Here is a 26,353-nt window from a genome sequence, read left to right on the forward strand (position 1 = left end):
CAAAAAGAGAGGATACTGGGATCACCACTATAAGCAATTTCTATGTACCAGAGAAATATTTTCCAGAAACGATGCCCTGGGGTAGAGGAATGGCTTATCTTGACATGGGAAGCCTCTTCCAGTCCCACTTTTTTAGGATATGATGTACTCAGGCACCCACGTCATGAACACGATATAGCTCAGAGCTGCTCTTTCAGATCAACAGGAACTTTTATCAGGGACATGTCCCAGGCAGCGTAATGGACCACGTGTGCCAGAGCAGTGGGGTAGGTGACGTGGGCATATTCGCTGTCCTGCCATCAGATGTTCGGCAGGTACCTCCTGCTCCCCCCGTAGAGACAGCACGGAGAGATCGGGGCGAGGCTCTGCTCAGCACCATCCCTCCGCTTGCTCTGTCCCTGCGGCGTTTGGGCCGGAGCAGTGGGGGCAAGCCTGGGGCAGGAGCAGCCTCCCAGTCGGACACAGGCAGCCCGTGCAAACCCAGTGAGCCTCAACACCCCGGGGGAAGACCCAGCCCCTGCCTTCTCCACCGGGAGCTGTTGGAAAGACCCGCAGTTGGGGCAAGGGCCATGGCACCACGGGGACACGGCAGCGGGCACCGCGGGACCCGCCGCGTCCGCGGGAATGCGCTGAGCGGCAGCAGAACGGCCTGGGACCGATTCACCATCCGCATGAACCATGTCCCCAGGCTTGAGGAAGAGGACTTTACTGATACTTCCTATAGGTTGTCGTACTATCCTACTGCAATTTTATGCTGTTAGCCCTGTATCCCTTTATGCCCTGTTTAGGTGGATTGGGTCTTGCAAAAAAAAAAAAAAAGTCATTTTAATGCCATTGAACAAGATCTCTTCTTGCATTGCAGGCAAGGCTATTATATAAAAGGAAAATATTTCATTCCGTTCCCATAATGAAATACTAAAATCTAATGGGCAGCTATAACTGCAGTTTGTGGGAGGATGTGTTCCAGGTATACAGACCTACCTTGACACTGAATCCCTTGGCATATTTAAGGGGAAATAACTAGCTTCTGGATCTCAGTGACCTTGCATAAGAGTGGGGTACTTGTGGGTATTCAGAGAGGCAGTGCTGTAAGGCACTTCCAGGGTTAGGTATCACCTGACTTGCTGCTGGTCACAGAAGATTTATGGCATCTATGTCATTTGTTAGTCCTGGTATTAGATAATTGTATCTCAGGACTGCTCCCCTCCTCTCCCAGATCCTTTCCCAGTCAACCTTTCATCAACCTGACTCACTTGAGACACATTGCAACCAGAATACATATATATATCTCTTGTACAAAATAAATCTTGTGAAACAGCCTCTCATCTAATCAAAGACATTTGAGTAGGGAAAAATATTGACAATTATGATAAAGTCTAGTACTGTCAAGTGGTTTAAGTATTAGAGAAGTTATCTGCATTGCCAAATAAAGCCTAAAAATTCTGCTGCAAATTCCCCCATATTTTGATAAAAGAAGTTTGAAAAGCAACCCTAGGATCCTGGGTTTGGGTTTGAGTTGTTTGTGTGCAGGTGTGTGAAATTACATCATGCATCACAAAGTCATCAGTAACAAAGTGATATACAGTAAGAGTATAGCTTTGTAGGTGTCACTATAGAAAACATGACAGCTCTTAATCAGAGGACACTGTAAATTACACCAGATCAGCTTGCGAGCCATTACTGGAGTTAAATAAGGGAAATCTTAAATAAGATGTTCTCTTTCAGAAAAAAAAACTACACTACTTGATCTGAATTGGTATTAGGCAACCAGTTAGCTTATAAATTTTCTGTATGATAAAATTTAACATAGGGAGAAGACTTCTTTCCAGTGATTGAATGTGGGGAAAAAAAGGGGTGCAGTTAGTATCATAGCCTTTTGAACTGGTGACAAACTAGAACTCTTATGTCAACCATCATAATGAATTTCCCATTTCTCAGTGGGGGAGGGAAACCCTTTTTTCTTCAAGGGTTTAGACATCAAACTCTGATGTGTCCCATGGGAAAGTCATATTGCTTGAGAACAAGAAAAACGAAATCACCTTTGAAAAAGACGTCTCCTTGCTCTGCATGGATCTAGAAGATTATGCTCTCAACCATTCTTTAAATGTTCTTGTAGATTATCTTTATTCAAATAGTGTATAAAAGTGCTGTAGATACAGAAAATGTAAGAGGATATTTTTGCATTATAAAATAGAAGTTTCATGTTATGATCTGCCAGCATTAGACCAAATGTTATGTTTTAGCTGACTGCTCTACAGTTCCTATCAGCTGCAGGGTGGTTATAGAGAATTATAATCTCCTAGTAATTAGTAGCAGGAAGAGGAAACATCAGGGAGTATTTGGAAAATACTGTAAATATGAGCCTATAAATATGTGATTAATAAGCTCATGGTTGCCTTCTATACTAATTCTCCTTGTTTAAAATAAAGCATTATATAGTTTAAAATTGGAGGAGGAAATAAATGAGATTGTTTTCTGAGTGCTTCCTAGCACAATGAAATGATATGAAAGAAGGCTTGGAGGTGGGAGCACCGTTATCTGGTATATTTGAGAGTATTCCAATAATGTGTCTCAATATTTTGTAATCCTTTAGGACTCCATGAAATTTCACAGTTGCATGTGAGGAAATAAAAACTACCACTAGATGCAAGTACATCACTTCAGTTTAAACATTACAGGCTTCTGGCTGTTAGAGCTCAGCCTGACCAGTGAACACAGGGCACGTACTGGTTTGGGGAGTGGTGATTGTTACAGGAGGGCAGAGGCAGCTCTCATCTGCCAGCTGCCCTGCAGCTCCCATAGCCTGTGCTGATTCCCTGCAAAACAGGTGTTCCTTTTCAATCTTCTTTCCATGTTTTGAATTATAGGACAGTTTTCTTACTACTTTTACAACTGAGATATTTGTCAACATAATAAATTACTGTGCTATCTTAATATACTCACAAAACTCATCTTTCAAAATTTTCATCCTCTCTTTATGGAGGCTTGAAAGGCTTTGCTGTAAGAAATACCAGTTCATCTGACAGAAAATATTCAGAAAATTAGCAGAACAAATTACATCAAACTAGGAATATAATATGCCTGTCCTATATCTGCCCTATGGGACAGTCTCCTGATTTCTCCCAGCAGCCTAGCTTTCTCACAACACGTAAGACTATTCTTCATTACTGCATTATTTATATTTTTAAATTTGCATACAAACAAGCCTAATTAGAGAAGAAAGCTGTTTCTGAAGGTTGTTTCATGTTTAGGCAGAAGACACCTCTTTGGAGTATTGTAATGTAAATGTAGGTACTAAATACAAAACCTTTTTGTTTTAATACTAAAAAGAGACTGATACTTAATTACTCTAAAACTGAACACAGACTATAGTAGTTGTAACAAATCTTTCTGGCAATTCATCTCTGCCACAGAATTTTGGAAAGTGCCTGAGACTTGCTGTAGGAGTACCCAAACCACTTTATCTCTAATGTGGTTACATACAGTGAAAACAAATCTCTCATGGGCTTCAGCTATTAATAATCTTCTGATGTACTCAGTTACACTGCAAATAAAGCTTGCCAGTACTCAGATGAGGTGATACAGCTTAAAAGGTAGTAACATGTGCTTTATTGTCTAGTAGATAATAATTTACAGATTCTATATAATAACTTGAAACCTGAATTAGTATTTATTTAGCAGACACAGAAATCTATGTTGTATTTAATTCAACAGTTTATGCACTTTCTACATAGCTGGCTTTATATCTCATTTGCAGAGCTCTGTGTAATTAAGATTAATGCATGTGTATCTTTTCTATGGGCACAGGCATACGAGCTATACAGTGAAACTTACTTAGTGCCTTCAATGAGAGTTTTACCTGTGTACATGAAAAACTAAGTAAGAAGCTCCACAAGTTGGCTCTGGGTAGTTTCTACCACATTCCACTGTTCTTTAAAAAGGTACAAGAATTACAAACAGCAGCCGGATTAATGTCTGATACCAGGCTGGTTCTTTTGATCTGAATAACAAATTCTTATATTACAAATATACTTTTAACTGTATACACAAATTGTATGTATAAGACATTTAACAGGAGATGTTTGTTTAATACAGGTTGAGTAGCTTTATATAAAACAAACAGTTAAACATCTCTTAAAACATTTGTTTATGTGGCTTGTAAAACTGCATGAAAGTAGCCATAGGGTCATACTCACATTATGGTGAAGTCTGTTCTATACACATGAATGATTTTATGTCAGGCTATATAAGACTCATTAGAAGACCTACAAATGATCCATAATAAAATGTCAGCTGAAACTAAATACATCTCCTTATTTTGCTGAGCACAGGCAGCCAAGTTATCTGCATCAGCTGACTTGGTGTTGCTTTAAAAATGCTTGAAGTGCTTATTCTACTCACACACAAGCTTGGTATAAGATCACGTATAAACTGGTTCCCAATTCAAGTCCAGTGATACTATCAAAACTGTGTTCAGCTAGCCAGTGAGCAATACGTTCGGTTGTTGCTACTTCTGATCGTAGCTTTCTGGAATTTATCTGTCCACATCACCCAGAAAACAGCACACACTCGCTTCCTTCCATAGTTGATGTCAGTCAAGGTACCTCATGGATGATCTTAGCAGAATGCATACAAGCTGAAAAGCCCCCTTACATTTGGAGATGCTTCTTCATGTGAGGGTTGTCCTAGTATGTAGTGCAAATTACTGTCCATATCATGATAAACCATCAAGGGAATGACCAAATAAGTTTCTTTTGTTGTCATTATATCTGCCTGGAATTATACTTATTTACTAACAACTGAATCTACAGGGAAGTTTATATTTCCTTAAATATCACTTCCAAGGGCAGCGCTCTGAGATAACGCCGAGTTCAGAGGTATAATTGCACTGGATGTGATTTTTCCTCCTTACCATTAACAGAAAAGTATTTACCAGCCTTCCTGCATGTCAATTTGCTCTCTCCTTGCCACTATGTCTCTTGTGGTTCTAACATGGCCTGAATCCCACAGCAGTCTTTATAGGCAGAAACCTAGTACAGGATTCGTCAAGCTGCTAGCTTAACGCCAGGGGAGGAGAACAGATGGAACTGGGAATAGCCTTCATACCCATCTTTTTTCATTACATACAAAAACTTAAGTGGAAATGGATAGGAAATGCCAGCTGCTTGATGAATCTTCTCCAGTCATGTTTCATATGCCACTATTGCTTAAGGAGACTGGTTATTGGTCATTGAACCAACTGGCACTCATCAGATCTATCTCTTTATCAAGTAACAAATTATTAGATCATTCCTAGTCAGGCCCAGCAGACTTTAGTGAAGTAGCACCCAAGTTACAGGACTACAGCAGAAAGGTGTATGAGAAAGAAAAAAAGTACCCACATCTCTAGGTGATTTCTCCCGATTTCTGTGATCCTACATGGCATCACAGAAAACAGTGGTGTTGAAGCAAGAATCTTCTCCCTTCCTGAATCTGTGTGAGAGCATTTCACTTTTATAGCTAGCTTAAGTTTCAGGACACACTTTTGTTCGCTGACTTGTGAGAGTAATACAGATTACTTCAGTGATTTTCTCTCTCTGAAAAAAAAAGTGTTTCTAAAAGAGAAAGAGCCTTCCTTACCTCAGTTACACACCTTACTAATATTTTGAGCATTCAGTTCCACATGGCACTTGCTGACATAACACACAAGTATTTACACATACATGACTGATTTCAGGGCAACAGTTCAGGATCTAACTCTGGACTGTAGAGAAATCTAATTCAACATCTTGTCCTCTTATAAATGGAAATTATGGTTAAATAAAGGCAGCGGTCAGGTTTTATTCAAGATAAATGGCACATATTCCTTACTAGTGAGAAACCACAAAGACACTTTAGAGTCACTTGTGAGGAGGTTTTTTCCATACAGTCCAGAGGCTTAGGCTCGGGTTCAAAACTACTGAAAATTACATATCTAGGTTCCATAGGTACATAAAAGATGATAGGTGTCTGTAATACCCAGTATGAAAAAGAGGTGCATACTACTGAGAAAGATCAGACCCTAAATTTTGAAAGAAACCAACCTAGGGATGCCCATCCGAAATGCATCATGCAAGTTACATTTATGGCATGATAGATTTTAGGGGTGATAGTGTGTTCTCATGTTCTTCAAGGCTGTTCCACCATAGTTACCCATCAGAATGATTTGGGGTAGCCTTTCACCTGAGTTTAGGGAGCTGAAAACAAGCTGCAGTTTCACTTGCAAGTAAAAGCCATGGCAAAGTTCAGATTAAGCTTGGTAAAAATCCAAGGAGATCCTGCAGCTTCTCTGGGCTAGCGGCTTACCTCTGAGGCTGAATTTACAGGAGGCAAAAAAAGATCTCTAATTAGAAATGCCTGAAGAAAAGAAAAAAAAAAAAAGAAAAAAAGAAAAGAAAAAAGCCTTAACTTTATATTTTTCATAATTGACTCTTTCTGGACATAGAAAACAGTTTTGTTTGTTCACAGATGTGCCTTTTGCTGCAGTTTCTATCCAGGAGAATTCAGCACGTGAAGTCCCTCATGTACAATACAAAGAGCAAAAGCCAAAACAGCAGGGGGGGGGAAAAAAAAAAAAAAACAACATACAACCAAACCGAAACAACAACAAAGTAAAAAATTTCAACATGAACAAGTCTTTTACATATGACCTTCAGGAACAGCAGTAGGGATTAACGAAGATCTTTTGCAAAAATCTTCAATTTGTAGTTTATAAATCAGTGATACTTGAGCAAAACTTGCAACATTTGTAACACCATTCTGTTTCCGGGTTATTAACTTTCATTTATGCATTGACTCCTGGTCCTGGTTTGGGTGGTTTTAGTTTGGGTGGGGTTTGCTAGTTGGGGTTTTTTTTTTCCCTTCTTACCTTTTAAAAAAGTAGAAAATTCTGATTGGGACATAGACTGTGATCAGAAGGCTGAAGCAATGGGCTTTCTGCAGCAGGCGTCAGTAGTTTAGATACCGTGCAGCAGAAACTCTCCTCATTCCTTGATAGATGAGAAAACAAAGGTAGCATCCTTTGGTAGTGTCTTACTCCTAATCTGGCAGTACAGTGTCTGCTTTCAGTAGTGCCATAAATCTCCACTTGCGTTCCCTTTTCCTGTGCCTTGCAGCTCATTTCCTTCTAGCATAATGTAGCCTTTTCTGTTGAGAAAGTCTGTTCTGCTTTGGCAGGCTCACAACAAGCAGAAATGGTTTGGTAGAGGTTTAGCTTTTTTGTGTTTGGAGCTTTTTGTGTGCCAAACTTTTCCTTTCAAGACCCCGTTTTTTTGTTGGGCTGTGGGGGGAGTTTCTACTAGCTGCCACACTTTTTTGTCATCTTGATTGCAGCATGATAAAATGAGAAGGCATTTGTCAGTACCGAAGTGCCCCAAATATAAAGCATCTTAACAGTGTTGTTTTTTCTGCTGGTCCTGAAAAAAAACAGAAGTCTCCCAAAGAGTTCTTTAGCAGATGTTCCATGGTGAAGAGCAGGGAGCCAGCAATCCAGCACAGACTGAACATCTCAGCATCCTAATTCCTTTTTAAATGTGCCTGTATCCCTCTCTGTATAGTGAGAAAGAATAGACAATATGCAAGCCCTGTTCTCCTGCAGGGGAAAGCCATATATAATGGTAAATACATTTCTTCACATGCCAGCCTCCACAAAATCTCTTTATGCAGTATTAGTTTATTCTCCTCGTATGTTGTTCTGGCACTGGCCTCTGCAAGTCAGGACTGAAAAGCAAGATTAGAGCAGTTGCTGTCTATAAATTGTTCCCATCTTAAGGAACTTGTAGATTCTGTTTTTCTGATTCCAGGGTAATGAACAGCCCAATCTACTGTTAGGGCGAGTCAGTTAAATTCTTGCTTCTGAACATGGTTCATCATCTCTTTCAGACAACAGAGACAAATTCTACTGGATCTCATCAGAGAAGGAAAGGAGAAGAGGAATATATTGGGGATATTTAAGCCTGAGGAATTTCTGTATCATGTATTTCTGTAGTGGCATAACCCCCGTGGCTGAATTGATCCAATTCATTTAACGCTTTCTTTAGAAATGTACCAAAACTTATGGAAAAATAAAATCTTTCTGCATCTGAAAATTAAGATGAAATTTTCTATCTGATCCTTAAATACTGTTGTAATCACACTTCAAACATGGGGCGATACATCAATATCAGTAGTATAAAACATAGCATTAGAAATTAGTAAGACTTCAGAAACGTTACTTTTGACTCCAAAAAATAGGTCAGTGATCTGGATGAGTGGCAGTTTTTCTGCTGTGAAAAACAATAGCTCTTTCATCAGTTACATGAAGCCACATAATCTAAATCAGGCCAAACATCTTAATATAATATACCATGAAAATTATGTTTGAACATATAAGGACCTTATTTAGAGTCACAAAAGCCAGGCAAAATCAAATTAAGGAAAAATCTCATTCTACTGAATACACAGAGAACTAAAATCTACAATATTATATGATCTATGAAAGTGAATGTCACAAGGCTGCCCATCATAAACCCTCTAGTTCACCTGTGGCACTGGACAACTCAGAGACGAGTTAATTGTGCTATATTAACTCTGGGTCAGCTAATCACACAGCGATGAGCAGTCAGGCTAGAACAAGTTGCTAAGTACAGAGATATATTCAGACATGGGAAGACAGAAGTTGAGCTCAGAATACTGAAACACTTACTCTGTAACTTAATCAGTTTTGCAAAAAGGTCATTTCACTTGAATACATGTTCATGACATAATAAGCTACAGGTCTGACAAGAAAAAGCATCATTAGTTGGCTGGTCTCTTGTAGTTCCTAAGTGTCTTCCATCTTTTCTGGATTCATCAACTTTCCTCATGGGGCCTGAGCAGGAGCGATCTCACAAGCACAATATGGGACCATTAAAAACCCATCATATATGACAAGTGCTAATAGTTTTTTCTCCTTGCGTCATGGTGGTTGCCCAATGTAACAGAAAAAAGATGGAAGACATGTTCCTTGCCTGCCAACCCATGCCTTGGAAAGGATCAATGTGTGATTCTCCATAAACCTGAAGATAAAGACTGCCAAGGAATTTGAGAACTTACAGCTTTAAGCTGTGTGCTTCTATATCATTAAAAAAATCATACTTTTATACAAAACACCCAAGGGATCAGTTTTTCTTAGGGAGTTGCAAGGAATGGACTGAGAAGAATGAAAATGAGGGGTTGAGTTCCTTCTCTGGATTATTTTAAAATTCTTTAGCAACTCTCCTGAGAGCTTAATAGAACAGTGTTTGCTTCTTAGGGAGGTCATCTCAGACTATATTACATTTCATTTTCATTTCCCTGTGATTTTTTTGTCTGCCCAGATTTTGTTGTGTTTTGATAGCAGACTTATTTCTTTGGTAGTTGGGGTTTCAAGCCTTGTTTTATCACTAATTTAAAACAATGCAGACGGTTTTGATGTCCATGAAAAGGAGATGAAACCATTTCAGAAACAGCATCTAGGACTCCATAAAGACAAAAGTTTCATTGTTTCTGATACTCTTAAATGCAGTCTGAAAACTTGAAAAGCCATACACTTTGGAAACATAAATAATCGCCTCTTTTATGTGTCTTGAAAATAGTAATAGCATTAGTTAGTACAAAAGAGCAGAAAATTTCCAAGCTTGTTAAGCTTCCAAACACTGTACTTAGGCTCAAGTAAATTAAAAAATAGCTGAATCAATATTTCAAAGAATAAGGGAAAGAAGTATTTGATTCTGGGTGGTATCCTCACATGCCTAGCCTTCAGCTTGCAAGGGATTTCTATTTGTATGATAGAACTAAAATATTTGTAATTTAAAAAAAAGCTGACAAACTACTTTTTTGTACTACTGCTAGTAGATCTTGTTGCAATAAAACCATTTCTTACAGTAAACTCTGCCAAAGACCAGTAGGACACAACGTCTACATGTTTGTTGGTTGTGGACACAGCCCATTCCCTAGCAACGCGTTAAGATTTAAGTGAACTATTACAAAAGGTACCCAAATCCTGTACATATTACAAGTGCGTACAGAAGGAATAGCTCCCCTTCACATGCTAAGGCTCCCGACAGAACATTAAAGACCCTTTTCTTAACAGGTCCCACTTCCTACCGAAGTCAACAAGAGCAGAGGACTTCACTGCCTCATAGGATCAGGCCCTAAATTACGTTAAATGAAGCACATTAGTCTGTTATTACCCACATAACACAGTGAGGATGGCAGTCGTACCGCAGGGAATTTGGCTGTGAGTGGACTGTACTGTGTTCAGGCTGTACAGCACAGTAGAGAGTGATGGGTCCAAGTGTCATCTGTTCTTGTTATTTAAAGTTATAGAGGCCTGTCTCACACACTCCTTTTAGTACAAATCTAATAACAAAAACATTTGTTGTTGACCAAACGTGGTCAAGGCACAGAAGCTTCTCAGGCAGCCCAGCTGCCCTTTGCAGAGGGTGGGGATTGTCCTCTTGATTTCAGAGACAGGGAAAATGGCACACAGAGGCCAAGAGGAGTAAATTCCATTCCAGCCACCAACTCACAAGACCTCTCTGAAGACAGGTATCTTAAAACACCATTGACTGAAATCTACCTTTCCCTTTGTGGCCTTCTGAGATAGTCTGAGGACTTCTTAGCTGAGATTTAGCTGCTCAAAAGAACCAGAACTGAAAAAAACCCAAACCACTGACAAAACTTCTGTAAAGTGACATTTATAAAGAACCTACTTCAAGCAGAAGTTTATTGTTTCAGGTAACTGAGAAAGAAGGAAAACAAGACAAATCAAATATGGCAGGAGTGGAGTAGAGAGTGTATCATTAGGGCCCTATATGATGTTCAGGTCTGTGCTAATCTGTATTTTGCAGTATTAGCTAACTCCATGTGTCTGTGTACTCAAAATATTCCATTAAAAAGTTTTTTCCATCTGAGAGGAAGGAGTGACATTTTTTAGATTAAATTTTTATACAGCTGGTCAACTGCTTAGACAAACTTGATATATCAAGACATCAGTGAACAACACGAAGTCTACTAATTCCAAAGATACTTAATTTCAAGAAGTAGTTGTGGTATTTGCTAATACAAGGTTCATATACACAAAAGAAAATTATGTGGTAATATTGCTAAATCTTAAGATTGTATTACAAGATGTCTGGCATTTGCTTTAAATTCCCAGATCATAGATATTTAAGAGTTTCAAGAAAAACAGGTCTTTTGGAAATAAAGACGTTTCTAGTTCATGTTGGTAAAATTATCCAAATGTATTCTTTAAAAAGATAAAGTATTTTAAAATAAATAGTCAAGATATAGGTCAGCATCAATTTCTAAATCCATAAGAACAGCAACACAGCATTGTAAGTGATGCCTGTAGAAGTGTATACTGAGCTGGTAAGTATTTGTAAATCTCATTTAAACTCAGGTTGAGATAGTTATTAAAGTGCACTTAAAATCAGATGCGAGCTTTAAATCAAATATCATTGTGCAACATTTGTGCACACCCCAGAAAGTGTAAATATCTTTTTTGGCTTTTAAATTCCACCTCAGTTCTTTGACCGTAGCGAACCATAAGTATATCTTTGTATTCTTGCTAAAAAAAAGAGACAGAGCCACGTAGAGGTGTAATGCCACCATGCTGATACAGGTAAAATGAACTACACCAGAATTTGCTAACACAGATTTACAATCAGAATGTAAACTTGAGAGCCTGAATGATTTCCGATCAAGGAGCGTGAAACCTGCAAGAGCAGCAAACTTTGCTAAAGAGCTCATGTCTTGTTTACATCTGCATCCAAAATAAGGTTTGTATAGGATCCCAGTCAGTGGCAGTAGAGCTTATAGTTTCATATTGCTTTGTTTTAAATAAGCATGGCCTGGAATTTCAATTCAGGAAGGCACTGTCAGCATTTAACTCCTCTACCGTTCAGGACAATATTGAAGACTAAGCTTTACCGTAAAGTTTAACATGCTTAAATTCCCATGACACCCATTCAGAGATTAAGGATCAAATGATATCTGGTTTAGAGATGCTTTTCTTAATGGATCCAAGGTTATAATGTTGTTACAAGTTTGAAGAGGCTACATAAGCAGGGCCAAAAAATTGACCAATTGGCCTGAGTTTGAGCACACACTTGCAGGGCTCATCTTTATGGGTCAGAGCAGGAGGTGTAAAAACCCAATAATTTGAGAGAAAACCAGAGATGAGAGTGAGAATTAAGTTTTGCTTTATTGACAGTTGAGCAAATTGGTTCAAGCTGTGTGTTTTCTCCAGACCTGTTCATTCCTGTAATGCTACCCTGTGAGTCCCTTCATGTCCCTTTGCTGCTGCCGAGCCCTGGGGCAAACACAGCTCACATGTGGGTTCTGGTAGCCACAGCTGAGGGTTGAAAGGGCCCCAATGCATGCAAAGTTTTTAATTCTCAAGGAGGAACATTTTTCCCAGCAAAAAGCTGCAGCATGATGCTGTGTAAGGTAAGCAGGGAGGTGCCACAGAGGCTGGGAAGTAGGGTGGGGGTCAGGGAGATGGTGCCAGCTTCCAGGCTGTTTTTTTCCGCTAAAGCCTACTCGTCTAACAGAAAAGGTCCTTCTGTGCACTTGTATTAGTGTACTGTGTGACTTTGGAAATTGCATACTGCCCTTTTATTGCATCTTTCTAATTAGACAAATGATACTTCCATGAGGACTGACAACTTTCAGGAACGGACAAGAAGAGGCTTTCCCACTGGACAGCAGTTGCTGATAAATTTTCCAGGCTATTCAAGTAATCTGTTTACCATGCTCAGTCACAAAAAGAATAGAGCTAGGGGGAAAAAAACAAAAAAAAAGAAAAAAAACCTCACAGCATTTCCCATGAGACAAATTATGCTTCAGAGGTGGTGCAAGTATCCCTGCCACTGGAATGAGTAGGGCTGAAGAGTCTGGGCTGGCATAAAGCTGGATCTGTCATACTGTCCTTGTCTGACCCACAGCATTCCCCAACACAGCTGAACTCTTTGGCTGTTATTAAAGCGAGGTTGGGGAGCTTTAGAGCAGCGTTTTGTAATTGCTTTTCTCATTGATAAATACTGAAAACCATTGCAGGTGCAGTGGGCACCATGAGAGCCATCCCAGAGGCGCAGCTGTCACTTGTGGGATTTCTCAGCCAAGGGACAAACATTAGATCAGCTGCATGGGCTGTCATTTGCTTCTTAAGCCACTGTGGGGGGGACCTTGCTCCACTATCACTTGCTTGTCAGGATTTATATGGTAGTAATAAGTCACACAGTACCCTAGAGAAGACCCCTACCTCCTCCAGCATGCATACAGGGCAGAACATTAGGAACTAACTACATCAGGGGATTTAACAACACATTTCTGCTGTTCGCAGGTAAAAATTCCAAGTCAGAATACTGAGATCCAGAGAGCACAGAAAACAATTGCCATACAGATAACTAGGGCTAATACAGCATAAAGCTGCACTATGTATAGAGAGCAGTGTGAAGTGCTTGCACTTTCTTACCAGGGCAACCCAGGGGTTTTAGGAACATTAGAGCACCCTCTTACAGCACCAAGGTAGGTTTGGCATTCAATTTCTCTCTGGAAATTAGTGGAAGGATCAAAGCTTTCTAACACCACAGGAGAGCTTGGCTTCAAGGGTCACAATAGCTCCTTCATGTGCTGAAGTCCCACAGTCAAGAGGGTAGTTAGAGCCCCTGTTCCCTGCGGCCCCTTGTGCCACTGCCAATGGCAGTGCAGTGGGACCCACCAAAAAGGACTGCTCCACAGCTCTCTGTAGGACCCCTTCATCCTCACCTGGCAGCACTGACCTGTCATAAACCCTACTCAAGGTCCCTGCTGCCAGGGAAGAAAGCAGAAAAGGAAGGTGCAATATGAAGCTCAAAGGTAACTGGTAGTAATCCCCACCTGGCCACACAGCCTTACTACCACTACATATGCTGCTGTCAGTGTGGCAGTGTGCTGGAGCTCATTTAGTGTTACTCCTTTGAGAAAATCCCAAGGAAAATGCCTCCTAGTCCCTAGAAGGCCTTTCCCAGTATTTCTGCCTTATCTGTGGTTTTCATTATAGCATATAGAGAAGGGTACAGGAGGCTGAGGTTTGGTCTCTGTGGTAATGAAATGCAGCCCACATATCCCAACACTGGCAAGAGAAGAGGAGAACAAGTCAGAAGTTAAGGAAGTAGAGAAATCAGACCAAGTACAAGAGTCAGAACAGAGGAGCAGGAAATAAAGCAGCGGACTGTGTGCCTGAAAAGAGCCTGCAGCCGGTGAAAGGATTAGCAGAATAAAAGGAGTTTTCAGTTTAGAGCAACAACAAAAATGCTATCATACAGGCTTTAACTTCTCCTTTGATATAAACACATTGCAGCAGCATTACTCAAATAAAACAGAATAAAACCACGCACTAGCAGACATCTGACTTCTCTTTTATTATTTCACATGCTCCAAAGAGGCCTGATGCCCAGCATGTCACCATTTATCTACCTTACTGCAGGTCTGTCCTCTGCACACATCTAATAAATGTTTGGTGTCCAGCACGGGGACCAGGCCTCCTTCCAGGTGCTCAGCTGGGCTCTGCAATTTTGAACACAGATTTGTAAAGTAATCTGTCATACCCAGTGTATGCCAGAGCATCGGATCAGTTTCCAGTGCCATTTTTGGTTAAACAAGCGTTTGCATTTTGACTCTTAAGTACTACACTGATAATATGAGGTCTCTACAGTACAGATGTGCACTTCCGACAAGTACAGTCAGCACCTGCCAGTGCAACCTCCTTTGAATGCTATCCAAGCGGCAGATCATCTTGTGATGATCGTGTTACCAAAACAGAGGCTTAAAAGCTTTCTTGATGAAGCTTCTCTTGGTTAGCTGCCTTCTGTAGAAGAAAAGCAAGTGATAAATTATCACTAAGTTTACAAAGAGGAGGTAAAAGAACATCCCCTTTCACAAAGGTAGAAGTTTTAAACCACCACATTTTCTGGTTTTAAGCTACTGCGTACATTGGCAGAGGCTGGGCTACAGTCTGAGCATGGTCAGCCTCATAAGATAAGCAGCAGGCTTAAGCTGAACAGCAAAATAGTGCAGTTCCATAAACGCACCTTGCAAGGTTTTGCAAGTACTGCTTTCCTCTAAGGCTGCTTTCCACTGCTAGCAGAAAGTGATTACAAACTAACAGTCATTACTACACAGTTTATACACCTTAAACCAGACCCAGATGTGCAGTTTACTACTTTTAAAGAACTTTTTAAGTGGCCCTGGATATATTAAAGGTTCCAGGAAGACTGAGGTTAGCAATTTGCTTTGATTGCTCTTTTCTAGATTGCGAATTTTTCATCTGATTGCAACACAGCTGCCTAACACCACAAAATCAAAAACAAAAACACCATGCAGCCTTCGTGTACAAGTAATGTCCATTTGCTAGTTCTGCTCATCAGTGCTTTTTGTAATTAGATCACTCTTACATTTTCTTGAAATATCAAAGACAAGAAAACAGAGGTTCTTTTCTCTCAAGGGAAGGATACATGGAATCGTCTTGCAAACAGGATGATTACAGTAACACTGAGGAAAACTGCAAGCCAGAAAGGTGACAGCCACAATAATACTCCCAAAAATTCAGGAGAAGAATGATATCCTGTCCTTGCTGCAGCTCCCCAAGTTAGCCCAATAAGAGTCGCTTTCAATCCCTGGTTTCCCAACTGACGCCACTGCTTAATTTCACCTTTTTGCTGCCATTTGTGAGCTCGGTCCAGCCAGGGAGGGGCGGGGCCTGGCCGGGAGGGGCGGGGCCACCGGCCCCTCCTGCCCCCCGCACCCCCTTGCCGGGGAGGAGGGAAGGGAAAACCGACCGTGTTTCTCCGGGGTTCTACATTCACTAAAGGAGTTTTGCTTGTTTTTCTCAAGTGAAACAGTTTTGCAGGAAAATGAGCCTGGCTTATTAAATATTCTAGTCGGTAAGAGGCAATATGAGAAATTGCAAACATCCTTTGGAGGATGCTGCAGCTCATTTTTATATATAGGTATTACATTTTTAATGTAGAAATATTGACATGATTGACAAATCTCCGTAGTACCTTATGCAATAGCAAAATCTAACCCTAGTACTAAAACAGAGTATCTCACCTCTGTCAGGCCACATCAGTTGTCATTACTGAAGTATGCCTGAAATATTTACTTTTCTTTACTCAGTATTCTGTTCTACCCACGCCTTCACTGTTAGAAAAACTTGGTTCTTCAAGTCTTCGTGGACTACACCTGTATTTTAGCGCTCAAAAGGCAAATATCTTCTTTAGAAATCCATGACAAGTTAAAGAAAACACTTTTGTCGGTATTTTAAGTAGCCTGATTTTTAAAATCTTTAAAGTTGAGTGTAGCATAATCAGATTATAAATTCTTAACCCAGTAAAATCCACTTGGAATGCTGGAATTGCAGTTTATAATGACTGGTCATGTTCTTACTTGCTAGGAATTTTAACATAAATATTTGAACTGTAGTCAGATTTTAAGATCATTTAATTTTGTTAAATACCAATCCCTGTAGACATTAAATTGTCACTGTTACTTTTATAGCCATTTTTCAGTTTTTCTTTTGCAAGTGTATTAGCAGAGGAACCATAATTCATTTTCCACTGCTACAGTAGTTACATTTTTTACTCACATATGAGGTTAAATGGCTATTATTTTAATGCCAAGCTCTATAGATTCTTTTATTCTTCATCCATTCTTCATTAAGAGTTTTCTGAATGCTAATTAAAAGCAAATAAATTAAAGACCACTACATGAAATATCTAAAACACTGCTACTTAGCCTAAATTCATGCTTGACTAGGGGTTAAGAAAATGCAGTTGGGGTGTTTGCTGGTTTTAATTCAGCACAGTCCCTATAGCCTAGTAATTTTTCAGGCCTGAGTGCTTTGTTGATTCAGAACTTCATTTACCCTTTGTATATTAATTGGAGGGTGGCACTTACAATCTCTTGTATTAAATGCTACACTTCTGTTAATAAGCTAGAGAAGAGCAGGGCAAAGGCTGAGCAGCCCTGATTTGCGGAAAAAAGACTCTACAGCTTGAATAGAGTTATAAAGCAGGTATTTTTGCTCCGGTGCCGGGGTGCAAGGGGATTTCTCCACAAAGTTTGCACAGCCACCGCACATTTTACCAAAAACTCATAGAGTGTGGATGTCCATATTCATCGGGTTACATAACACAAACATACATATGCATGAGTAGGGCTGGGTTAGTTAGAAAGGCTGATGTCAACAGTTTATGTCATCTTTGCACCTGCCCATTGCCTCCTGGTGGGCGCCTTCGGGGGTCTTTGGGAGGAAGGCTTGTAGTCTTTCTCACTTTGTTTTTTTCCCCAGAGCATGCGCAAATTCTCTTGGCCAATTTCTTGAATAACAAGAGTGTTTTTCAGACGGTTTACTTTCTATCTTATCTAAGAGAACCAACAGAACTTCTACCATTCGTATATGGCTATCTTTACTCATTAGCAGAATTCCAACTAGTTAGAGCCACCTGTTACTCAAGGACAAAAGTATAATATTTTGCTGAACATTGTAATCCTTGGTAGATTTTCACAGTGAACTGTTTTGTTTTGATGAACACAGTAGTCCTTGGTAAAATTCCACAGAACAGTCTGGGCAAGCAGGATTCTTAGCAATATTTTTAAAAATACTATAACTTGCTATAAGTAAGTAAATAAGTTGCTAAGCAGTTTTCTAGAAGTAAATAAATCTCAAAACAAGTAATCATTTCTCTGTATCAGCACTTTGTGCCCATCCATCCCGTTTAAGTGCCGTGGCACAGCTTTGGTGCACAGCAGCCACCACACTGCCAGCACAGGGGCCAGGGCAGAGCCTGAGGCCAGCCGGGGCAGAGAGTGCCAGGTTTATTTACGGTAAATAAATAGAGCCATTGGGACTGCCTGTGCTGCCACAAGATTTCTGGTTAACACCAAAATTACAAGCTACACATGCTACTTCTTGGCTGGTTTTGTAGGTGTGTCATGCCCTGAGTTCACAAACAGGCGGTGACAATCACAACTGGTCACTAATGTCCTCAATTAGGAGTGCTTAACTCCTGAGAAACAATTAGACAGATGGACTGGAGGCTGCTTAATTTAGCAGTTTTCTGCCTAGTAAATATATAAATAAATAACCACAGTGAGTTACATCATCACCATTATTGACATAATCCACCTCATATTTAATTTGGATTTAAACAATTTGTAAAACATTATTCCTTTTGACCCAACTTCTTATATTTATATTATTGTTAAACAGTAATCTCAAATCTTTACAATATTTATACTCAAATACGATATATTTATTTATTAACTCCAAGTCAAGATGCAAAGTTTCAGCATTTGTTTATAAGAGAGCTATTTTAAGCAGTGACACAGACTATCATCCTGTTGGCCTGAACAGTGTCTACTTAGACATGGGAGTCCTGAGAGGATGAGTAGCCTTTTGATTATTCTTCTGTTCACAGCTATCAGTGAAAACTGTCTGTGTCTGCTATTGAGGATACAATATACCAATATATCAAAAGAAAGCTGTAACTGAAACCAGGCTGGTCTCAGACATTTCATTCTTAAAAAAATTAAAATCTTGTTTCTTACAGCTTCATAAAAAAAAGTGACAAGCAATGGCTTATGTTCCCCACATTGACATCAAGAAATGATGCTGAACTTGCCCTTCCTAGCTGAGATACCCAGACACATATTCAGACCATCTGTTACAACTGTAGCAATGAAACACCCAGTATACTGTTGGGGATTATAGTCCTTGATGATGCTGACTACTGTGTTTGACTACTGCTTTACTAATTCCTACTCTGATCAAATTAACATGGAATGCACCTCCCTAAAGGTGCTGAAGGAAGCAGGACACCCAGGTGACGCAGGCTTTCCCTCTATCAGTGCTACCTGCCATAGGCTGCCTTTGAACATCGCATCTCCCCACATGGTTACCTGTGGCCACCCAGTGCTGCGTGACCCACATTGAGCTTCGGAGTGCCGTCTCCTGAGGACAATAAACAGCACTCGATGAAAGCAGGAGTCTGGCAGGATTTAGGCTCATGAACCACACACAGTTTCTCAAGAATGTTGCCTGCTGTAATCCTTCACTGAACAACTAGTCACAAAGTGATTTACGTGAGAGCAGCAAAAAAAGCACAGAATTTCTTTGTTGTCGATATTTCACTTTGTAGGGGAAAGACCTGCTTAGACAAATTGCTAGTCCATATTACAGACCCATTCAGAATTTCAGATGTACAACAGATCTTTAAAGAAATGCACAACCAGTAAAAAGGCATGAGTGATATTTTTCTTTCCTAACCACACAGGAAATTGCATAGTTTTATCAGAAATTTGTTCCCTAAATACAATCAGTAAGGCCATTCCTAAAGAACTGTCAAATACTTTCAACAGACTGCAAGATCCATTATTTTTACAGTCCACATGGATTGTGTGCTGCAGATAAATAAAAGATGCCCTAAGGACTTTACATGCTAAGTGAATATGCAGAGTATTACCAGGTCCCTTTATTTTCTCACAAACACAGTGATATTCAGTGTTTTCCTTCAAAGTGCAGTTCTTGAATAAGAATTCAGCTTTTGTTTAAAAGATGAGTTTCAACTCCCATGGTTATATTGAAAAACATCAAAACCTGACCCCAAATGCACTCTCATAGTTCAAAAGCCAGAGGTGACCTGAAAACACTGGATTTTTCAGTAAAGCCCCATGCCCTAATTTTGAGGTCAGTACATGGTTCCTGAATGGTTTAGCTCTACATGAGGCGCTGACCTACAAGCAAAACCATAGCTACACGTGTGAGCAACTGGTCTGGGAAACCCATCCCAGGGCCAGGTCTCGGTGTCAAAATTACAAACACAAAAAGACCCAAATGTAATTAGATAAAGGACTGGAAATGGCGGGGGGGTTGGCATTCTGTTCAGCAAAATGTTAGTGTGGGACTCACGGCCACTAAGTCTGTGGAGATGGAGAGCATGGCTGGTGGAAGAGTCTGAACTTGCTTCACACTCAGTTCACTGACATGTTACAATAGCTGGTTGGAATCTGCCCCGGCTGTTTGGGCGGTGAGTGTGGCTCACAGGACAGGCTGAGCTCCAGACTTGGATGAAACTCCCCAGCAGCAGGTTACAGCATGGCATACAAAGTGCAGCTGGGAGAAGATTTGTTCAGTATTAAAAAAACATAAAAAGCATAAATTCCTATAACACAGAACCCTTTTACTTTTATTATCTGCATCCTGTAGTCTCACCATAGTCAGCTGATGCAATATGCACTCTTTCCCATATACAGCATGATGTTTTGTGTCTGTTGCCTTTTTCCCCCCTTTCACAATAACTCTTGAAGTGGTATTATTCCATGAGAACCTCAGCTTCTGTTTAAAAATTATGTTTCTAACCCTCATGAGCTGTTTCAGAAAAACATCAAAATCTAAACCATGAAGCCTTAAAAATAAATAATTACAAAACACAGAAGGCAAGTAAAATAGCCTGAAGTATATCACTTTAAGGTCTTATCCAGTGTCATGATTTTTTTTTTTTTTTACAATATTGATAGTGATTTCCACATCCTAAAAAAATGCAGAGGGGCATTGAAAAAAGAAAAAAAGGGGAAGAAATGGCTGTGTCTTTTCACCTCTCCAGTCAAGTAATACATCCCTCAACACTGCATGGCTGAGAGCATCCCAGGATCTCCATAAATGTCTGCAACTAGCAGTGTGGAAGCAGATCAGCAGGTCTTGCTGGCTCTGGCAGTCCTGCCAGGGTCATCTTTTCACAGCAATGAACAGCTCCTGAGCAATTTTATGGGCCAATTTCTCTAAGTTAAGAGCAAAAATGCTTTTCTTTAACATCGAGTAGGCATAGCTGTGAAGTCTTACCTTTCTCCTCACCTCCATCACAGACCATTATTATTGTGAATAAGCAAATAAATAAGTAAATTCCCTGAATTTGCAAAGGCTTTCAAATATCTCTTTTACAAACTCTTGACTGACTAGAGCAGAAAGGATTTTGTTCCAGAGATCAGTATTTTTGGAGGTTGTCTGTTCAAGGCTCAGCAGTGCTACACAATACAGTACTGAGTTGAAGACAGCTTCTGTCCTACAGAAAACTGATACTTGTTTAAGGTTAGAAATATGAGAGGCCTGAGCAAGTGAATAGCTTTTACTTTATTATTAGCAGAAACATTTTCACATGCCAAGGAAGCAGGCTTGGGCTGGCAGACAAACTTAGGCTCATCATCCCACTCTCCACACCTTGGCACACTTCACGTGCCCCATTTCACATGGCTCCATCCTCTCCGTCCTCCACTCCCGTGGCTAGCACAACGCATTCAGCATCTGCAACGGGCTTGGAGACACAGCACCACGACATGAGTATGGACCTCCCTTGCCCAAGCAATTGTGCTGTGTGAGTGCATCAGTACTTCCCTAGCCTTGATCAGGGGGTGAGAACATCTACATGGGAAGCTCATCATTTACATTTTCAGATGAGGTGCTGTTTACTGTGATTACTCAGTACTGATTTGTTGGAACAAAATTTCCAGTAACTGCCTCATACCTCCCAGGCAGGGTTAAGGCTGTATTATTACCAACAAGAATAAATACACATACACAGTTTGAGACTTGAGACAGCCTATTCTGTATTTTACTTATAAGATATGTCCATAGCATGAACACATGGAATTCAAACATTAGTTTCCTTTTGGTTCAAAGAGGTACTTTTGTAGCAAGAAATTCTAGTAGAGACCGTGAAGGAACAGAGAAAGTGGCTGTTTGACAAGAAGTAATTAATTTTTTCCATTTCTTCACATTTTAGAAGAAAAAAATAAGTGCAATGAGTATCAGGAGCACCAGCACTAGTAAAGCTGAAACAAATTATCCCTGACATGGTGAGCACAATAATGACAGTCTCCCTCAATTGCACAGCCAATTTCTTTCTTGCCCCAGAGTTGCTTACCAAATTCCTTCCAGTTCCTGCTGACCGAGGCTTGCTTTGAAATACCTATTTGTAGGTAAATCATCTGCCTTACTGCTAAGTCTTCTGGCCTAAGAACTTCTTCTAAGGAACATGAGACCTTCTGAAAACTCTGCTTCTCATCAGGCAGTTTCTGACATCTCATTTTCTTGCAGCTTTTCAGCATCTCTACTATATCTGTTTTTAAACACATCCTACGCCAAGTGAACCAAAGGTACTTCCCAGGCACATTTACCACATTCATGGCAAGTTTCCATAAGAACATTTTGTTGTTGGAAGGGGCGTAGCACTTCCACTTCTGCTGATATGGCTTTTGCACATGTTGCAAGAGCAAAATAATAGGAAATCCATAATGAGTTTGGAAGATAATTTAGCCTTATCGTATATTCATTCATGAAGGACATTCGATTTTTTAATATATGACAACTACTTAATTTAACAAAAAAAATTCCTGTGAATGTTTGTATGAAAGGACCATCCAGAAGGTTGCCTGTTCCTTCTTGTCCTGCTCCTTCAGGTAGCTGCACCCAGAAAGCATTATCCTTAAATAAAAAAAAAAGTACTGGCTATTTCCAGCTCAGTACAGACTTGCACACGAGGAGGACTGCTTTGGCATCGCTCTAAGCCATGCTGTGCCACAGACACCTCCTCTCTGCAGCAGCTCCGATTTCAGTAACAGCCCCACTGCAGTTGCCCCTCACTGCCCATCACCTGGGCAGCCAGGGACGAGGCCGAAACCTGAAGCACAGAGAGATTCAGGGCTTTGACAATGCCAAGCGCAAGCATTTAAAAAACACACCATGGACTATCTGTCTGTGCATTTAGACCGCACTTCATCACTGCCATGCCAGACTGCTGCCACTTTACTGCTGCGGTTACACTCACTGGGACTTGTCTCTTTTCCTGGAGTCCATCACATCATGGCGTGATCACGCTGCTTCCCACAGCACTGCTGCTGCTTATCTCCCCATTTCCCCACCCTTCCCATCCTGCCAGCAGCTCTGCCCATCACACAAAAGCAGCTGGGCAGGTACAGAAAGCCAGGCACACTGTCAGCTCTCACCCCCTCGCCCGCGTGAAAGCCCCAGCAGCGCTCCGACGTCACCCTGTCAGCCCCACGCAGCACAGGTCTGCAGGGACACCGCACTGCAACACTGCACACCAGCTTGGAGATTTTCCGGATTTCTCACCCGTTATCAGTTTGAGGGATGCCCTGCTGTGTTTGGATTTTATCCTTTCTCCACATGTTGACACAATGAAAAGGTGACACAAAGTGTGGGGGTGGAAGCTCTCGCTGAGAGCTTGCTGAAGGATGGGTATTTGCATCTGCTATGTGCTGCCAAAAATAGCAGCAAACCTGAGCTAAGGTGAAAGAGAGCACTGAGCAGGAGGAGATGGTGTGAGAGGAGCCAGGGGACTCATCTAGTGGTTATTCTGGGTTTGGGTAATTCCTGTTTGTTCAGTACTGGGGTTGCTAGAAAGGAATACTGTCCCATCCGAAAGAGGCAATTAAAACCTACAGATGTATTTGTGAAAAGCAGTATGTCCAAAGTTCAGCCTGCTCTCCAAAAATTGCAGTATTTTCAGGTACATGTGTAAAATAGAGACACACAGGTATCTATTCTGGCAGGTAGCAGATAAGTTATAAGGGTCCTTTATAACTTAAGGCCTTCCTCTATCTGCATAACTGTTACAACTGAAGCACGCAGGAGTGCCAGAGACTTTATAAAGACCAATTTTAAACTCCTAAGGCAGGTATTTCTTTTTCAGCTTACGTTCAAGATTTGTTACAGTTCCTGAACAGGGCACAAGCAGTCTTCCAGAAAAGCTTGTTTGTTTTAAATATGTTGCAATGCTTGAGTGAGCAGGAGACGCTATGACCAAAAAGCCCCACAAATTTTATCAAATATTATGTATGCTTTAGCCATACACTAACTCCTCATCTATCTTCTTGAAAGATTTCACCGCTCCACTCCAACCGTGTAGCTTCCCAGTAGGGAAGACCCAGAACAAATCTATTAGTGCTATGAATAATATTGTGTGACTCGTCCACATCAAACCCATCCTTTCAGCGCAAGCTGCTGTGATTAATGCTGTAGCAGGGCTTAGGGCTCCCTGTGCTAGTTCAGCTAAGGGATAGTTATTTTACTGTTATTCTAGTATGATCCAGTTTTGGTAACATCTACATGCCTCATCTGATTTATTTTTTTTAATGCACAGAAAGTGCCTTTGGTCCTGGTGGCTGTCCATCCCAGCTGCACTTGGCGGTTGCAGGTGGGAGACATCTTGGTCTCTCCCAGGGACTTCCTCCATGGCTAAAGATCTCAACACTACCAAGATTTTGCTGAGCTCTGCCCTTGATCTCCTCCATCACCATTTAAGCCATTTATTTCTGGCTTAACCTTATCTGTGCATCACAAACATTAAAAAAATTAGTCCGTGCACACGAAAACTGTATTCCTTACACACATTGTCTGTATTTGCAGGCTTATCTTCTCTTGTTCAGCTCCTCTCCAGAGTAAACCCACACCCTTTACATCCTATTTTACAGTAACTCTGGACTGGGAGCCTCTGAGTCCAACCTGGCCATTGGCTCCAGAAGGGAAGCAGAGAAGAGCATGGGTGGACAGGGCTGGCTGTTCCCTTTCTCTCATAAAACTTCCTGCTCCCACCCATCTTACACCCTCCCGTTTCTCCATATGTGAGCCATGGTGCTGAAGGGGCATCCCTGCACCCAGGGCTTCTCTTTGGAGGGAGAGGATTTGCGTGGCTGTTCCCCATGCCAAAAGGAGCATTTAAAATAGCCTTCAAGTTGACCTGTAATCGGTTTCCTTGCACATACAACTCCTTCCTGAATACAAACCCGCACTTACGTAGCATTTTGCCGCTGTTAAGTGAGACCCCTTGAAACAGCCCCAGCCGTCACACAGCACTGCGCCCGTCTGCGGAGGACAGCGTCAGACGTAGCAGAGGAGTCCCCCGTGTCATGGTACAGAGGCATCCTGTGGCTCATGCTCCACAAGTGCCCTGTGTGGGAGAGCACTTAAGAGCTGCTCGAGCACTGGCTGCAGAGCCAGACCAGCCAGCTACAGAAGTCACTCACTGAGCCCTTTAATAGTACACTAGCAAATCTTTTTTCTCTCTGTGAGGCTTTCAGGGATGATACAAGATTTACTAACATTGATTTAAAGGCATTATCAAAATTTTGGTGCTATTCAGTGTATTTCCTAAAATGGTAGTTGTGGCTCTAACTTTCATCTAATAAGAAAACTACTCTAGCCTGCCTGTGTCTGTGGAAGGACTCCTACAGGGGAACATGGCCAGCCACAAAGCTTACAAATTAAAATGAGAAGTTGAAAAGAATGTTTTTTCAATGTCATGCCTTTTAAAACTGATTTTACAACTTGGGGGGTGGGGGGTGGGGGTGCTGTATCAGTTTTTTTAATCTGTACCAATATTTCCTTACTACTGTGCTTGGATAATCTTGCTTGAAGCTGCCACACCACAGACTGAGCTGTCTGGGCACACTTTGCAGTGTGGTTCAGTTGTAATATTGAAAAGCCAGGTTTTCCAACTGACAGCCCTCCTGTGCAGCAGTGCCCTTTCACAAGCTGACATGCCAGCAAACAGGAAAGGCCCAGCACTCCATCCAAAAAATGTGTCTTTATTGCATTACATATTGGTTTATTTAGCCAGAGTCTCTGGTTTGCCGTTGCAGTGCTATACCAACACTTTAATACTCAGGGAACGGCTTCACGCCTGGCAAGACCCTCATGCCACAAGCAGCCTATTGCTCCAAGAATCCCCAAACCATCCGGGAAATCCAGCAGGGATTTGGCACCCTCAGGGCTGTCCCCACAGCCTCTGGCCCTTCCACTCTTGCTGGGAAGTGACCACCTGCTTATCAGTTGCTGGAGCTGTCTATTTTCTGATTTCATTTCATTTCAAACCACAGATAGAGTATCTGCTTCAACACACGCACTGCAAACACACAGCTACGCATGAGCACAGCCAGGACAGACTGGCAGGATGAGCCACACTTCCAGAAGCTGTTTTAAGAAACGCGAGGACAGAATTGAAGCCACATGCAGCAAAATTTGGTGTAACTGGATGCATTTAGGGAACTTATTTTACATGGCAAGCTAAAAAGCATTTAAAAAGCAGAGCGGGGGAAGAAAGCATAGATCTGATGACACACAGGTTCAAATGCTGTGGAGAAGCTGGTTTAAATGACAATACCTCATTAGTGGCCAGTATCCAATATTTTATTTTTGTAATTGCACTGATAAAAAATGTTTATAAAGTCAACTTTGTAAGTGAAGATTTTAATACCAACTCATAAAAGAAGAAAGACC

The 26,353-nt window shown here is 41.0% G+C and overlaps 1 long non-coding RNA gene across 2 annotated transcripts in view; it reads right to left on the reverse strand.

Moving 5' to 3' along the window:
- Positions 1 to 26,353, reverse strand: part of LOC113484427 — a 37,493-nt gene that overhangs the window by 1,380 nt on the left and 9,760 nt on the right. For both annotated transcript variants that reach the window (XR_003399218.1, XR_003399217.1), the window contains exon 2: positions 14,468 to 14,568. This is a non-coding gene — a long non-coding RNA (uncharacterized LOC113484427). The remainder of the gene's footprint in view (positions 1 to 14,467; positions 14,569 to 26,353) is intronic.

Source organism: Athene cunicularia, assembly GCF_003259725.1.
Source record: "Athene cunicularia isolate RWA chromosome 11 unlocalized genomic scaffold, athCun1 chr11_part1, whole genome shotgun sequence".
Taxonomy (NCBI): Eukaryota; Metazoa; Chordata; class Aves; order Strigiformes; family Strigidae; genus Athene; species Athene cunicularia.